Source organism: Sus scrofa, chromosome 16 (genome assembly GCF_000003025.6).
Source record: "Sus scrofa isolate TJ Tabasco breed Duroc chromosome 16, Sscrofa11.1, whole genome shotgun sequence".
In the NCBI taxonomy this organism is placed as follows: domain Eukaryota; kingdom Metazoa; phylum Chordata; class Mammalia; order Artiodactyla; family Suidae; genus Sus; species Sus scrofa.
This window is the reverse complement of record NC_010458.4, coordinates 48122229-48138104: the sequence shown is the minus strand read 5'-3', so window position 1 is coordinate 48138104 and position 15876 is coordinate 48122229. Positions and strand designations below refer to the sequence as shown.

Below are 15876 nucleotides of genomic sequence, written 5' to 3'. Positions count from 1 at the left end.
TAAGCCACTCACTCCGTGGGATTTGGTTGTGGCAGCCCAAGCAGATGGGCCTGGAGCCAAAGAGAACTCTGCTGCTGGCCCAGGTGTGGTGCAAGCAACCCTCGTGCTTGGGTTTTGTGACCAGATGATCCCATGACACTCACATCTGTAGAATCTTTGACAAGAGTCAACAAGAAAATCACAGTGCAGACCCCAAGAGGTCTGGAAGGAGCCCCTGCCATCTGCAGCCGAGGGCTTTTCACTGCTCAGAAAGCAGCTCCTAAATGCTCCTGGGGCCATGGGATGACTGAGCACCAGAGCATGGAACATCAAGGGACTGTGCAACCAGCAGTGCCTTTTGAGTTGGGCATTCTCAGACCCACTAGGTCACGAGCGCGGCACAGAAGAAATCTGTCATAACCTGGGACTTAGACTTCCCCGAGATAAAGAGCTGGGTGACTCCACCAAGCAATCCACCTAAACCTACAGAAATGCTAGCTGAGAGGCGGGGCCTCTACAAAGGGTGACAGAGAGGGGAAATGATGGATGAACACCTTGTGACAAACCATGGCAGCAGATAGTGAGACCCCAGCCCACTGATCTCCCTATGGTAGACTCTTTCGCTTTTTTGCTGTGACCTTGAAACATCAGTGACAGGGTAGAGTAACCTAGCACAGGGCACAGGGGTTGTGAGTGGTACAAAGTCTGGACACAGTAGGTGCTGTTGGTTGCCGGCCCCACCCCCCTCACCCCTAGCACTTCAGAGCACATCAACTTTCTCCCTGTCAGCACCTGGATTTATGTGCCTAGGGGTTTTCTCTGGCCTACAGAGCAACTCCACCTCTATGTACCGCACCCAGATGTACCAGGAAAATGACACCAGGCCCCCGGGAGCCAGCTGGAACTAATAACTGATGGGGATGTGTGTATAAATATCCCAGCTCCCTCACCTCTTAAGTGGGCTGACTCTGAGTTCCTTAAAGAGATTAAGCTCTGGTCTGCTAAAGTGCTCACTTGCTGGATAAGAACTTGTATTCACTGTCCTCTCTTCCCCGTGTCACTAAGTCTCCACCACACTTTGCTGCGATCATTTCCAAAGTAAGTAATTTGCTTTATTGTCTCAATGTCAGCTTCTGGAGGACCGCAAACTAAAATAAGACCATGCACCTACCAAAATATAAACAACCTCTAATCAATCTCTGATCGATACTCCTAATTCCTTCTCCTTGCTGTCTGGGATGGCTTTTTCTTATACATGTGGAGAAAAATGAGGTAATGGGCTGGGGAATTAACGGGAAATGAGTGTTTCAGCCACGTATTGGATCAATACCTGCAAGGTCAGACAACTACACTATTTTCTGGTGGGTACAATCCCTGGGTCTCTAAGGCAATAGAGAGTAGAAAGCATATTGTCTCCTTACATTTGTCAGTTGTCACTCCTGCATGACCCAAAACCTAGGTCTGAAGTTCCCATTGTGGCTCAGTAGCAATGAACCTGACTAGGATCCATGAGGGTGCAGGTTCGATCCCTGGCCTCACTCGGTGGGTTAAGGATCCATTGTTGCCATGAGCTGTGGTGTAGGTCACAGACAAGGCTCGGATCTGGCATTGCTGTGGCTATGGTGCAGGCCAGCGGCTACAGCTCCGATTTAGACCCTAGCCTGGGAACTTCCATATGCCACAGGTGCAGCCCCCCAAAAGACAATAAACAAATACATAAATAAATCAATAAATAAAACCTAGGCATGTCATTAGGTATTCCTTAAATCTACTCCATTTGCCTTTTTTTTTTTTTTTTTTTGGTGGGGGGCTTTTTTCTTTTTTAGGGCTGCGCTTGCGATATATGGAGGCTCCCAGGCTAGGAGTCGAATCAGAGCTGCAGCCACTGGCCTACATTACAGCCATAGCAACACCAGATCCAAGCTGTGTCTGCGACCTAAATCACAGCTCACAGTAATGCCGCATCCCCAACCCACTGAGCAAAGCCAGGGATCGAACCTGCATCCTCATGGATACTAGTTGGGTTCATCAACCACTGAGCCACAGCAGGAACACCCATTTGCCTTTTTTATGATGAGGGAGGACTCCTCCAAGATTTTGGCATTTGTTGTTCATCAGGGTTCCTTTTAGTCATCATTGTAAATTTCCACATTTTCCCTATTTTTGTTTTCTGTGTCATCATAGGTATTTTAACGGGAGTTGAATGAGACTGCCTGGTGTAGACTGCTGGCCACATGATATTTTGGTCTGAACATCTGCAGTAATCTATCTCAAGAAGCAGTGAAGTGATAAAATGGAAAATGCAATTCCAAAGGGCCATGGAGGTGACCCTCCTCAAATAAGGCCATCTTCCCATAGTCACAGGAGAGATATACTGTCACCAGTAATAATCCACATTAGGTAAAGAACTGGAAATTTAAGTCCTCATTAGCATGGTTCCTCAAACGATTCCTAAGAAAAATTATTCATGAGCTTGGCTTGCTGGGGGCGGGGGGGCGGGGGGCGTCCTACATTTCAAAGAGGCCTTAAGTCATAGTCATTTCTCCAAAGAACTAAACTGGTCATTCAATAAAGCTTGGAATATTTTGGGAAGAATTAAAAAACTATTTCATTTTGAAGCAAGCATTCTCAATTATTTCATTCTACGAGCAGCATTTTAATGGCAAACAATCATAGTGTTACAATAAATTCTGCAAGTGAAAAGGTTATTTTCCTTTTGGGCTAGGTCATGATTTGAGTGATTTTTCATTAGTTAAGTTCCATTATTATCTGGGTGACACTTCTTGTAATAATAACCTTGCTTTGTTCCCCAGCTTGTCATATTTATCTTTCTTGACCAGGTGCCATTCATACTCTGACCCTGTGATAGAAGCCACTCTGCCCTGACCTTTGCAGCTTATTAAACCCAAGGGGGCTAATAAGCAACCAACCCACACCAACTCTAATTAGCTGTTTCCAATAGCTGTAGGAAAGAGGCAGTTCTTAGTGATGCTTCCATCGTAAAAATTTGAGAGAAAATTCACCTAAGCTGGAAAGGAAAAACCAAGCAGAAAGCACTTTAGAAAATCCAAGAAGATTCTCAGCCAGATGGAAATCCCATTTTAGTACTTCTAAAACCTTCCAGTGTGATTCCAAATATGTACTCTGGGGATGGTGATATTGGTTTAAAGATTCATACATACATATTCAGCCTGATGTACCCAGAAGGTGCTATAGAAGCTGAAGAATCATGAGAGCATATAAATGAATTCGGCGATCAAATAAGATGCATTACACATCTCAATATAAAACATATGGGTCACCTAGATATCTTCCTGAATCCTCCACCTAATATTGTCTGGGAATATGCTGTGAAATGTCATAATTATATTTTTTATTCAGCAATAAAAATCCCATAGAACAGTGTCTATTTATTTCGCTTCACTGCACATTAAGTCTACCTGGAAAGGTTGTCTCAAGCCTCAGACGGTCTGGGATGGAACCTGAGACTCTATATTTTAAACAAACGTGGACAAAGAAGTTTATTCTAACTTCTCCTTTTAAAAGTTATGATGAATAAACATCAAAACAGAATTATGGCAAAACCCAGATCGTCACCAAGATTTAATACCTTCGCCAGTGGGGAAGAGATATGCCAAGAGAGCATCAGATATGTCAAAATGAGTCAGACTGCAGCCCATAAGCCTTACGGCTGTTGGAGTTTTTATCGTATTTTTCAACTGGCCTTTTTACATCCAAACGGCTCTCAAAATAAAAATTATTCCTGGGGGGGTGAAAAAAAACGCAGGCTTATTCAGTGAGCACTGAATTTGTTGAGAACTGTTCTAGTTATTACATGAAAGTCAGAAATAGAGAAGACATGATCCCTGTGTCCAAGGAAATAAGAGAGATTGCATTATTCCAGTACAACCAGAAAAGAGCAATGAAATTCTAAATTGGTCCCTGACCTGAAGAACAAAGATCGTACTAAATGCCGTAAGTTAGAAAGACAAATACCATATGATATCACTTATATGTGGAATCTAAAATATGGCACAGATGAACCTATCTATAGAACAGAAACAGACATGGAAAGCAGACTTATGGTTGCCAAGGATGAGGGGGAAGGAATGGGATGGACTGGGAGTTTGGAGTTAGTAGACTCAAACAATTACCTTTAAAATGGATAAGCAATGAGGTCCTTTGGTATAGCCCAGGGAACTGTATCCAGGCATTGGAGCTAGACCATGATGGAGGATAATGTAAGAAAAAGAAGGTATTTCTATGTATGCCTGGGTCACTTTGCTATACGGCAGAAATTGACAGAACCTTGTAAATCAACCATAATTTTTTAAAATTTGTTTAAAAAGAGAGATCCATGAGGGTTGTGGTGCCTGGAGGAGGCTTCATGGGGGAGGTGGGAGTTACACGGAAACTGGACTTGGAAAAAAATTTTTGGAAAAAAGAAGAAAGAGTCAAAGAAACTATTTGACATCTAGAATGATCGCACATGTCAGAAGTCTAAGCCAAATAAATGCCTCAGATGCCACCAGGTGATGGGATTTAATTATGGGTCCCAGGTCTCACATAGCTTTGGAAGAGAATTCATAAGAGAGTTGAGCCCAAATTACAACCTTCAGAGTAGTTTGGGGACAGAAAAAAAAATGAGTAAATGGTTGGGATGAGCACTGCACTGGGCTAGCCCTGGGCCCCTGGCCTGGGTCTTACCTCTCACCCCTCTGTGGCCCGGCCTCCCTCCTCCCTGTTCCTCCAAGGGGGGGACCAGCACCGCTTACCTCATGAGGATCTGCTTGAGTTCTGAACAAATGAGAGGCACCTGGAAAGTGCCGAGAAGTCCCTCGCAGAAAGGAAGATTGAGAATTTACAGAAACAGAAGAAAACAGAGCAACCAGAGGAAAGAGCTCCCTTGGACATCTGTAGCTGGAGGAGCCTGGGGCAGCCTAGGCACTGGGATCAGAATAGAAAACCAAGTGCCCGGTTGCCCTGGGATCAGCCACCTGAGGGGAAGGAGGGTCCCTCTAAGAATCTGGGGCACAAACCTCAGATGTGAGGAGAGTACAAAAGCAACACTTTGTAAACATCTTAAGAACCAGCCACATGACAACCTTACAGTCCAACGGAGAAAAGATGGGATACAGTTGATAGCTAGTGGTTCAAGGGGACTTCACAGGTTTGCTGCCAGCTTCCAGCAAACCTCTTCTCCCTTGGAGAGACCTTTTTTCTTCTCCTTATGCATGTATCATTTCCATCAGTGCCAAATCAGACTTAATCCCACCCCCGTTCCACCTCTACATGGGAAAACAGATCCAAAGGTATTTAAGTAACTAGGACAAAACAGATCAGACAAATGTCTTTAAAAGAGAAAAGCTTTGTCTCCCAATGTAAATCCTACAGAGGATGTCTCAGGACAGAAGCTCTCAGATGTTTCTTTTCATCTTAAACCCATAATATTTTTAATGCTCTTTTTGAGAAACGAAGCTCAAGGAGAAAGTTACAGGTAGCAACACAGTGACATCTGCCATCATTTTACAAGTTGTTTACTTCCTTTGAACTGCTATGCTTGCAATCGGGTGTTCTAACCAGGTAAGTGATGGTGCCTGGGTTAATTATAACTTACGGGCAGAGGGCTCAGTATGTGTAGGCATTAAGTACTGCACTCCTCCTTGGAAATCTCATCCATAATGAGCCCATCAGCAGTGGCTTGACAGCTTCTTGCAGTGAGTGGACCCCACCCGAATGGAGCCAAAGACATCCTGCTTCTATTATATCCACCCACAAACAGTCAGCTGACAAGCCAGTGAGCCCAGGCTCAGACCACCTGGGGTTTAGGGCCTTTGCCCAACATCGCCAAGCTGCCTGCAAACCTCAGAGCCAAGAGGGGAAGCCCCATACTGAAAAGTGGTGTTGGCTCAGTCATCTATTGGCTCTTGAGTGTTTGTGGGTATGTGCTATGTGTCTTGCGTTACACCAGGTACTAGCAGGGGACAGGCTATATTAAAGACTTTGGGTTTTATCCTGATGCCAATGGGAAATCATTGGAGGATTTCAGACTGGGGAGTACATTTCTTAGGTCTGTATTTCAGTATTTCATCTGACCACAGTGTGAGCAATGAACGGTGAGAGAGGGCTGTCATCTCCCTCCATACTTGAAAAGCACATGGGCAATCATGGAAGACTTTCAAAGGCGGGGGGGGGGGGCAGAGGGGGAAGCCCTTTCACACAGGTGACACCCACATTCCTGATGTCGTTTCCAGAAACTGCTATACTTTCCTGTCCTCCTCCGTGTCCCCACATTGCACACAGCATCTGTTAATGAAAAATATTGCCTGCCGTATCAGTAAACAAAGGAAGTTGCAGCCATCAAGCCATCACAGCTGCCCCAACAGTGAGCCCTAAGAGAACTCAGGATGAGAAAACACAGGTTACTGGTCCCAAATAGCAGACATACAAATCAAAGGAAGGCTTTCAGTCAGTCCAGACTCTTGTATTTCCCCATACATAGAAAAACACTAAATTCTTTAACTTGAGCTAGCTGGTGTTCTTTAATTAACAGTAATCTTTTGCTGTTCTGACTACCCAGCCTTTGTGGCAAAAACTCCTATATATTCTGGCTCCCCTTCCTTGCCTCTTCAGAGCAATCTCTTAGGGTTATCTGAGATACTATGTCCTGGGTTTAAGTCTTCAGTTTTGTCCACCCAATAACACCTAACTCTCAACTTTTAGGTTGCACATCTTTTTTTTCCCAGTCAACGCATCTAAATTCACTAAAGTGGCAGAAAAGCAACCTAATTACTGAAGGTTAGTTACTCAAATCAGTTCTGTTATAGACGGACTTTTTTTTTTTTTTTTTTTTTTTTTGCTTTTTAGGGCCGCACCTGCGGCATATGGAGATTCCCAGGCGAGGGGTCTAATTGGAGCCTTAGCCACCAGCCTACACCACAGCCACAACAACACCAGATCAGAGCCGCGTCTGCCACTTACACCACAGCTCATGGCAATGCTGGATCCTTAACCCACTGAGCAAGGCCAGAAATTGAACCAGCAACCTCATGGTTCCTGGTTGGATTCCTTTCCGCTGCACCGCAAAGGGAACTCCCGGTTATAGACGGACTTTTGTCCTCTCAAAATTCATCGGTTGAGGCCCTAACCCCAATAAGACTATTTGGAAATTGTGAAACCGAGTCTCCCTAAAACTACATTCCATTTTCAAGTTTAGGATTAAATTTGTCCAAAATTTGATTTTCTTTCTTGTCCCCTCTGACCTCAATCCTGTGCTAACTGAACACTAACCAACCAGAGTCAAATGACTCAAACTACTGTAGATTTCATCATTAAGTGACAAGCTGGGAGTTCCCGTTGTGGCGCAGTGGAAACAAATCCGAGTAGTATTCATAAGGACACAGGTTCAATCCCTGGCCTCGCTCAGTGGGTTAAGGATCTGGTGTTGCCATGAGCTGTGGTATAGGTTGCAGAAGTGGCTTGGATCTGGTATGGCTGTGGCTGGGACTCAGGCCAGCAGCTGCAGCTCCCATTTGATCCCTAGCTTGGGAACTTCCATATGCCACAGGTGTGGCCCTAAAAAAAAAAAAAAGGTGCAAACTTATTTCTTCAGGAAACATGAGCCCCCGGAGCCATGGACTACCTGGCCAGAGAATCATAAACCAGAGACATCCTGACTCCCGAAGCCACAACTAAGAAATGTCACATGACAATGATTAATTCCAGCTTCTTTGTTCTTCCCCTTTAAAAACACCCCTAACTTAAAAACCAAGCTGGAGTGGCTCTGAGGCTCACCTCCCACTCCCTTGCCTGACACCTTCAATGAGCCCTTACTTTGCTGTAAACACCCACTTCCAGAGCTTGGCTTTCTGTGCCGCTGGCCCAGGAGCCCCTGCTTCGGTTCTTGGGACCTATCAGGAAGTTAGAAAGATGTAATGTGGTCCTGAGGGTGGAGCCTCAGCTGGTAGGGCTGGTGTCCTTAGAAGCAGAGACATCAGAGATCTCTGTCCACACGTGCGTGGAGGAAAGGCCATGCGAGGACACAGCAAGAAGGCGCGTCTACAAGCCTCACCTGACACCAGACACCAACCCTAAGAGCACCTTGATCTGAGATGCATGGCCTCCAGAACTGGGAGAAAAGAAATTTCTATTGTTTAAGCCACCCAGTCTGTGGCATTTTGATATGATAATCCTAACAGACTAATACAATTTTAAGCTGAGAAAATTACAAAAGCTTTCTCTTTCCACACATCTGTGATTATAAATACTTTCCTCCAAGTTTCCCTATGATGAAAGGGAGTGGAAGAGCTGGAGGATGAATTTTGGTTTTTCGGTTTTTTTTTTTTTTTTTTCAAGAGCAGCAGGGCTTCTTCTCAACTAGTGAGGAAAGAAGGCAGGCAGGATTTCTAGCTATTACACCACTGGAAGCAGGGGTTTCAATCATTAAAATCTCTTTAATGAGATTACCCATGACTCCACAGAAGCTAAATCCTCTGATAGGAGGGCTTCAGGTATTTGTCACATTCAAAGTTAGGAAAAGTCAGCCCTACACAGAATTATGCAGATATCTCTGAAATATATCCTCTTCTCCTTTTTTGTTTTTGTTTGTTTGTTTTTGTCTTTTTGCTATTTCTTGGGCCACTCCCGCAGCATATGGAGGTTCCCAGGTTAGGGGTCTAATCAGAGCTGTAGCTGCCAGCCTACGCCAGAGCCACAGCAACGCGGGATCCGAGCCACGTCTGCAAACTACACCACAGCTCACGGCAATGCCGGATCCTTAACCCACTGAGCAAGCGCAGGGCCGAACCTGCAACCTCATGGTTCCTAGTCGGATTCGTTAACCACTGCGCCATGACAGGAACTCCCTTCTTTTTTGTTTTGTTTTGTTTTAAAGCAAGGCCTAACAGAATATTTACTACCCTGCACTTAGTTCCTGAAAATCCAGGGTTAAATGGAATCGGCGGCAAGCAGTCAGAAACTGGTTATGAGGTATCCTGACTTTCAGCTGAAGTCCTTGTTTTGCAAAGGAGTGGTTACCATAGGGCCAGGAAAGCAGTGGAAGAAATACTAGCAGGTAAGCAGATTGCTGTGTCAGTCAGAATAAGCTAGATTCTGCTGCAGTAAGAAAAATCTCAATGACTTAACCTCACCAAGGTTGATTTCTCACTCAAAATCCTTTGTGCATGTCTGTCAGCTCTCAAGGGCAGCTCCCTCCCAAGGCATGACCTGGGGCTCCAGGCTGATAGAATCCCCACTCTTCTGTAGCTGCATCATCTTGAACATGAGCTTTCCACAGTTACTGTGGTACAGGAGGAGAAGCTAGACTGTCATTAAGGAGCCTCAGCCAGGAAGGGACACGTCACAATTCACAGGCCTGAACTAGACACGAGGCCCCTCCCAACCTCAAGGGATTGGGAAGTACAGTTTCCCACGTGCCTAGAGGAGGCACATGAAAATGGATTTGATGGAGACTAAGCTTTCTCTCTGCCACAGCTGCCAAACAGGCAGACTACCAGATGGAAAGAAGCATTCCTGATTATCACTGAGTTTGGAGCAGAAGAGTTCTTACATGTGTGGTTATAGAGCTGGAACCCAGGGGTCCACTTACCCTCCTCCCCTCTGGGGATCTGGCAGAGGGTCTGCTCACACCAACACCACTAGACAAATAAAAACGGAGTGCCCAGCTATCAATGACTGGGCAAGCTGCAATACCCCAACATAACATTTTGGTCATAGCTGCAGAGAGAACACATCTTAAGCTAGAGGCTGAAACGAGCCTCCCTTTTTTCTGATCCTTCTTCACTGAACTTAAATCTTAGGAAAAAGAGAGAGAGAATGACACAAACCTAACCAGCAGCCTGGACCAATGGCAGCAGCCCTGGCTCATCTAGCCAGGCACAAGAAAAAGTACATTTAGGAGTTCCCGTCATGCCTCAGCGGAAACTCATCTGACTGGTATCCAGGAGGACGCAGGTTCAATCCCTAGCCTCACACAGTGGTTAAGGGATCTGGCATTGCCATGAGCTGTGGTGTAGGTGGCAGACAAGGCTCGGATCCCGCATTGCTGGGGTGGCGCAGCTCCATTTCAACCCCTAGCCTGGGAACCTCCGTGTGCCGGGGGTGCAGCCCCAAAAAGACCAAAAAAAAAAAAAGTTCATTTATTATATTACTGAATTCTCAAAACAAGGTCATTGTCTCTATTCCCATTTTGCAGATGAGGAGACAGAGTTAAAGCAGTAACTTGTCTATGTCCATACAGCCAGTCAGGGTGAAGCTAAGGTTTGAACCCCCATCTGTTTGACTCCAGAGCTCACCCTCCAAACCACTCTGCAAATAGAAGGGAAATAGATGAAAGGAAAGATCTCCCCCTGGAGATATTCTTACATGGTTGTACTTTAAGTACAAGGTAGGAATATATTCTCCCGGTTCCATAAGTCAGTGTGAGATGCCCACAAATTTGTGAAGGTCACATCATGCTGAGTGGTGAATACTGATATAGCCTGTGGCCTTAATTGAGCAGAAACCTAATCCAGCACCCAGACCACACCAAATCAACCTGAGGAGTTCCCCCTTGTGGCTCAGGGGTAATGAACCCAACTAGTATCCATGAGGACTTGGATTCCATCCATGGTCCTAGTCGGTGGATTAAGGATCCAGCATTGCCACGAGCTGTGCTGTATGCACGTCGCAGGCTCGGCTCGGATCCCACGCTGCTGTGGCTGTGGCTGTGGGGTGCAGGCTGGCAGCTATAGCTCTGATTCGACCCCTAGCCTAGGAACTTCCCTACGCCACGAGTGCGGCCCTAAAAAGAAAGAAAATCAGTCTGAACCACAGCAACCCACGGAAGGGTGCCTTCTCATTTTCCAATCTAGTCATCAAGGAAAATTATTTTCAAAGTCCCAGATCTTTAGAGTCAACTGAACTATTTATTATCTGATAGACGGAGGCCAAATATTGTTAGGAAAAATAAACAGAAACATATACCTTGTGCTATTATCCTGGGTCGGTCAGTGACTGCTGCTGAGTTCAAAAGAGCAGTGGTTTTATCGCCGTTCTCATCTATGATTAGCCTGTTTCCTGCCCTTTGATTCCCTTGGCCAACAGCCCCCACTCCCATTGGCTCCGGGCTGAGATGCCAGAGACCGGAGGGGCTGTGGCCCACATCTCCTCGGCAGGCGCGAGCACACGCTCATGCGAGAGGGATCGTCCTTCCCAGGGGGCAGGGAGGGCGTTTCAGGAGGATAATTCAACCCGGGTGGGGAGTAACTGTTTCCAGCTGAGGAGCTGCTGCCCTGCCTGATCACTCTCACGGCAGAAGCAGGGGTGAGATTGACATCACCCAGGGCCACCTCCGTGGGCCTTGCTGGCCCCCATCACGGACAGGAAGGCCAGATTCAGGCTTTTTGCCACTCTACAAGGTGAGGATCTGCCGACCGAATTCAGCCTTTTTGCCACTCGAAAGCATCCTTCTTGGTGAAACGCACACCTGTTTCTACACAAGGACTATGTGCATCGGGGCTCATTACTGAGACTGAACTCAGCTGGTCCCCAGTCAAGCGGGTCCTAAACTGTGGGTGACAATCTGCAGTTTGCAGGAGGAGAGCCCCGAGTCGCCCCCCCTGCCCGGGTTCGTTCACACAGGCTGGCCTCTGACCCGCCTGCCAAACGGTTTCCTGGCAAAATCCAGTTCACCCCATGCACATCACGCGGCTGGCTAGAAACATCTATTCAGATGAGTCGCAACCTAAAAAACAAAGCTGCTTCTTGTTAAACAAGTAATGGGGTGAATTGTTTTGGTTTCCTGAGCAATTATCTTTGAAAGAGGAACATCTCCGTCCATCGGCTAAAATATAATGGACTCAACCAGGGTGGGCCTGGTGACGACTCAGCCCGTCTGGTCTGAGATGGGAGGCCAGCAGAGGAAGCTCACAATCTGACTTTAGAGGAACTGAGTTCTGAACTGCAGAAAAATTCAGCTGTGAGTCCATCACGAAGCGCCACATAATTAGAGGGCTTCCATTACCAACGCGCATGCCTAAAGCCGAGGAGCAGGCCAAGTTATTCATTTCCACCCCACTTTGGATGTAGCTCTTGGCACGGTTTATACCATTACAGCACCTTTCAGGACAGAACTCAAATGGCTGCTCGATCTTTCATTAATTACGGGACAGTTGCTATTTATCATGATAAAGAGCCAGTATCCGAACCTTCATTTTTCAAATGAAGAAAAAAACCAAAAAGAATCAAATTCCATGGCACAGCCAAAGTCATGCACGAAGACACGCTCTCTGGAAACTGGTCTTCGCGTCTCCCCCATTCCTTGGTCTGGGATGTTCTTTGCACCCTCCCTCCCTCCTACCCCCAGTAAGTTTCACCTGGTTAATCCCTATCCACTCTTCAGATCTCAGTTTAAACATCACTTTCCTTATTGTATGGTTTTATACAACTATGCACCTCTTTTTCAAAGCGCTTACTATAATTTGAAACCATACTTTTTTTTTTTTCAAAAGCCATGCATTTATTTTTGTGTTTATTTGACTCACATCTGCCTCCCCCACTGCCTATAAGCCTGTCGAAGGCGGGGACTGGGTCTGTGCTTGCCCATCACCGCATCCCAAACGCCCAGTGTGGTTCTCAGCGTAATCCACTCACGGCGGAGGTGCTGAACGGATGAATGGAGAGAGGCACAGACAGACAGGTTTGCTCTCTGTGTAGCATACAATTTTGCACGGCAGAACTACATATTTAAATACTGTTCTGATCCTAATCAAAAGTTATGTACTATTTTCTAACCTTGATGTTCAGATGAAAATAATAATTTTCATGAATAATAAGCGCAAAAGAAAAGCCAAGGTTGCTTCCCTCAAACAACACCTACTGATGGCTTGCCACGTGATTAGCGCCATCAAAGAGCCCTTTGTTGAAGGGGAAAGATTATTCTTTCTCCAAACACGAACACATGGTGTTTATACACATGGACTAGCACTATAATATCAAATCATAGAAAATAATTGGCTACATTTTCTGGACCTCAGTGATATCCTTACAGCCATAATCCTTACAGAGCAGCTGAGCTGCACAAAGATGCGACAGGATTACCCACGTGGATTCTCAAATCAGCATCTCTAAGATTGCATTGCGCCTCGAGAATATTGTGAGTCATATGATGGAGATAATGTGAGAAAAAGAATGTATATTATATATATATAATAATTATATATTATATATGACTGAGTCACTTTGCTATACAGCAGAAATTGACAGAACATTGTAAATAAACTATAGTAAAAAAATATTCTGTCCTTACATGCAGGTTTTAATTACTTCAATATCCATTAGCTCTCTAAGAACAAAACAAGTCAGCCAAGTAAATAAGGTCTCTGTAGGAAATCTCAATGAAAAATCGGCAAGAGAGGCAGCAATGTGAAAGCATGGATTAAGCTTTCGCCTTCCCCTTTTGATGCAGATTTCCTGTGCCACCGAGCAGGCTGAGTTCCTGACAGTATTAGGAAGCAGGTGAATTTTGCCCTGGATCTTGTCCTGCCTCTTTCCGGCAACCCTCCCCCCCTCACCTTTGCATGTTTTCTGTCCACTCTGTTCCTCTCCCAGCTCAATGCTCATCCCCCTACCCCTGGTTCAGAACCCCTCCCCAGCCTATTTCCCACGGCCCGGCCACTAACTGGGGCTTGCTTTCTCTATCACTGTCCCCGTGCTAAGTCTCATCCTCTTCCATATTCTACCACTCAACTGGGTTCTAGGAAATGAAGCCTTGACCAGATGTTGATAATTGACAACAGGCTTATGTGGTACCCATGACTATTTTAATTAGAAGCAGTATCACCCCCAAAGGCTGCTGATTTTGCTAATAGCGGGATATTGGCATCAGTTTCAAGATAGTCATGTATCCCAAAATACACTGAGACCTAATTTTTCTATATATAAGGCAATGTCTTCAATCCCAGAGAAAATTCTCTCTGGTGTAACAAAGGACCCAAGAAGATGGAATTACATCATTTCTTTACTTCTGAAATTTCCAACTCTTTTTGTAGCTGTAAGATACCCTGAAAAGACCTAACCTCCAAAAAACAAAACCAAAAAAAACTTGCCTGTGTCCCCAGCAACTCCTTCCATTCCCCTTGACCCTGGTATTTATTATCTCAAAACTATTTAACAGCAAAGTGAGGGCTTTTAATTTTTATCTCCTTAACATGCCTCTGAGCTGAAAGGGGGCAACACGACAAAACCAATGTCGTCAGTAAGTCACTTTGCAATGAGAATTTGCACTCAGCATTATGCCCACTAGAAAAAGAGAAGTTTCTCCTGCCTGACTGTGGTTCTTTATCGGTTTCTGATACCTCTGAAGGTGAAGTTCATTCCAGACAAGGGAGAACAGAGATGATGCAAGGTCAGATGAACAGTTCCTCTCTGAGCTGCCAGTGGCAAGACAGGCTGACCCTCCCGTCTCAGTGAGAGGCATTCAGAGCCCTCCCCTCCTCCCCGTCTCTGTCAGCTCCCAGTGCAGATCTCAACTGCAGCATCCTCTTAGCCCACTGCCCTGCCACCAAACTGGGGACTCTCCCATCAATCCTCTTCACTCATGAGCCATGTGATCTACCTCAACACGGCAAATAGGCTGACTCAGTAGATGGTCGACTTGTTGGTTGAGTGAATAAATGTGAGTGGATAAAATCTTGCCCCAAATTCTCAAAACTTCCTCATTAATCTAGGGAGGATTAAAAAAATAATCCTTTCTTTCTTTCTTTCTTTCTTTCTTTCTTTCTTTCTTTCTTTCTTTCTTTTTTCTTCTTTCCTTTTTACAGCTGCACCTGCGGCATTTGGGAAGTCCCAAGGCTAGGGGTCAAGTCTACATGACAGCCACAGCAATGCAGGATCCCCGACCCACTGAGCGGGGCCAGGGATTGAACCCACATCCTCACGGAAACTAGTCAGATTCGCTTCCACTGCACCATAATGGGAACTCCCATAATTTCATTTTTCACATCTCTGTTGAGACAGTGGGAGAAAGAGTGGGTATTTTGAACTAAATAGTCCTCATAGCTGCACCATGTTTTTAATCACCAGAACAGTATGCAAAACAGACTTCCCCCAGTAAAAGGTAAGGTGCAGAAAAGCTATTCGGGCTGGAGTAGCATTAGGCATGAGGTAGGGGTCTGAGGTGGGGTAAAGGTATCTGTTGTGTATATTATGTGGACATTTCTTTAAGCAGGCAATGCGTTCTTATGGTTCAACTATTTTTTAAAAAAATTTTAGTTCCCATCATGGCGCAGCAGAAATGAATCTGACTAGGATCCATGAGGACACAGTTTTGATCCCTGGCCTCGCTCAGTGGGTTAAAGATCCAGCATGGCTGTGAGCTGTGGTGTAGGTCGCAGACTTGGCTTGGATCCTGCATTGCTGTGGCTCTGGTGTAGGCCAGCGGCTACAGCTCTGATTGAACCATAGCCTGGGAACCTCCACATGCCGTGGGTACGGTCCTAAAAAGAAGAAAAAAAAAATTTTTTTTTTAAGTCTACAGTGAAAAGTCCTCTCGCTATTCCTGACTTCTTTTCTCCTGTTTTCTATCATCCAGGAAACTACTACTGTTTTCTTGCAAATTCCAAGAGCTTCTTTATGCATAAGCCATGAGTAGATATTAGACCCCCTCAATCTTTTTTAAATAAAAAATAGCATACTATGTATAATGTTCTGCTCATTTTTTAACTAGTTGTGTGGATATACTATGATGAACGTTTTGTTATTACAAATGGTGCTGCTCTGAATAAGCTTGAACACAATTCATCTGGCACCCGCGCAAGTGTATCTGCAGAATGAACTCACAGAAGTGGAACTGCTGTGTCCTTTTTCCATCTGCTGTTAGTGGGCATCCAAACAGCCCTG

The 15876-nt window shown here is 45.3% G+C and overlaps 1 long non-coding RNA gene across 1 annotated transcript in view; it reads right to left on the bottom strand.

Annotated features, from left to right (window-relative positions):
- The window catches only part of LOC110257309, a 176942-nt gene extending 165810 nt beyond the window's left edge, over positions 1-11132 (bottom strand). Inside the window, exon 1 of the long non-coding RNA XR_002339760.1 lies at positions 10963-11132. This is a non-coding gene — a long non-coding RNA (uncharacterized LOC110257309). The remainder of the gene's footprint in view (positions 1-10962) is intronic.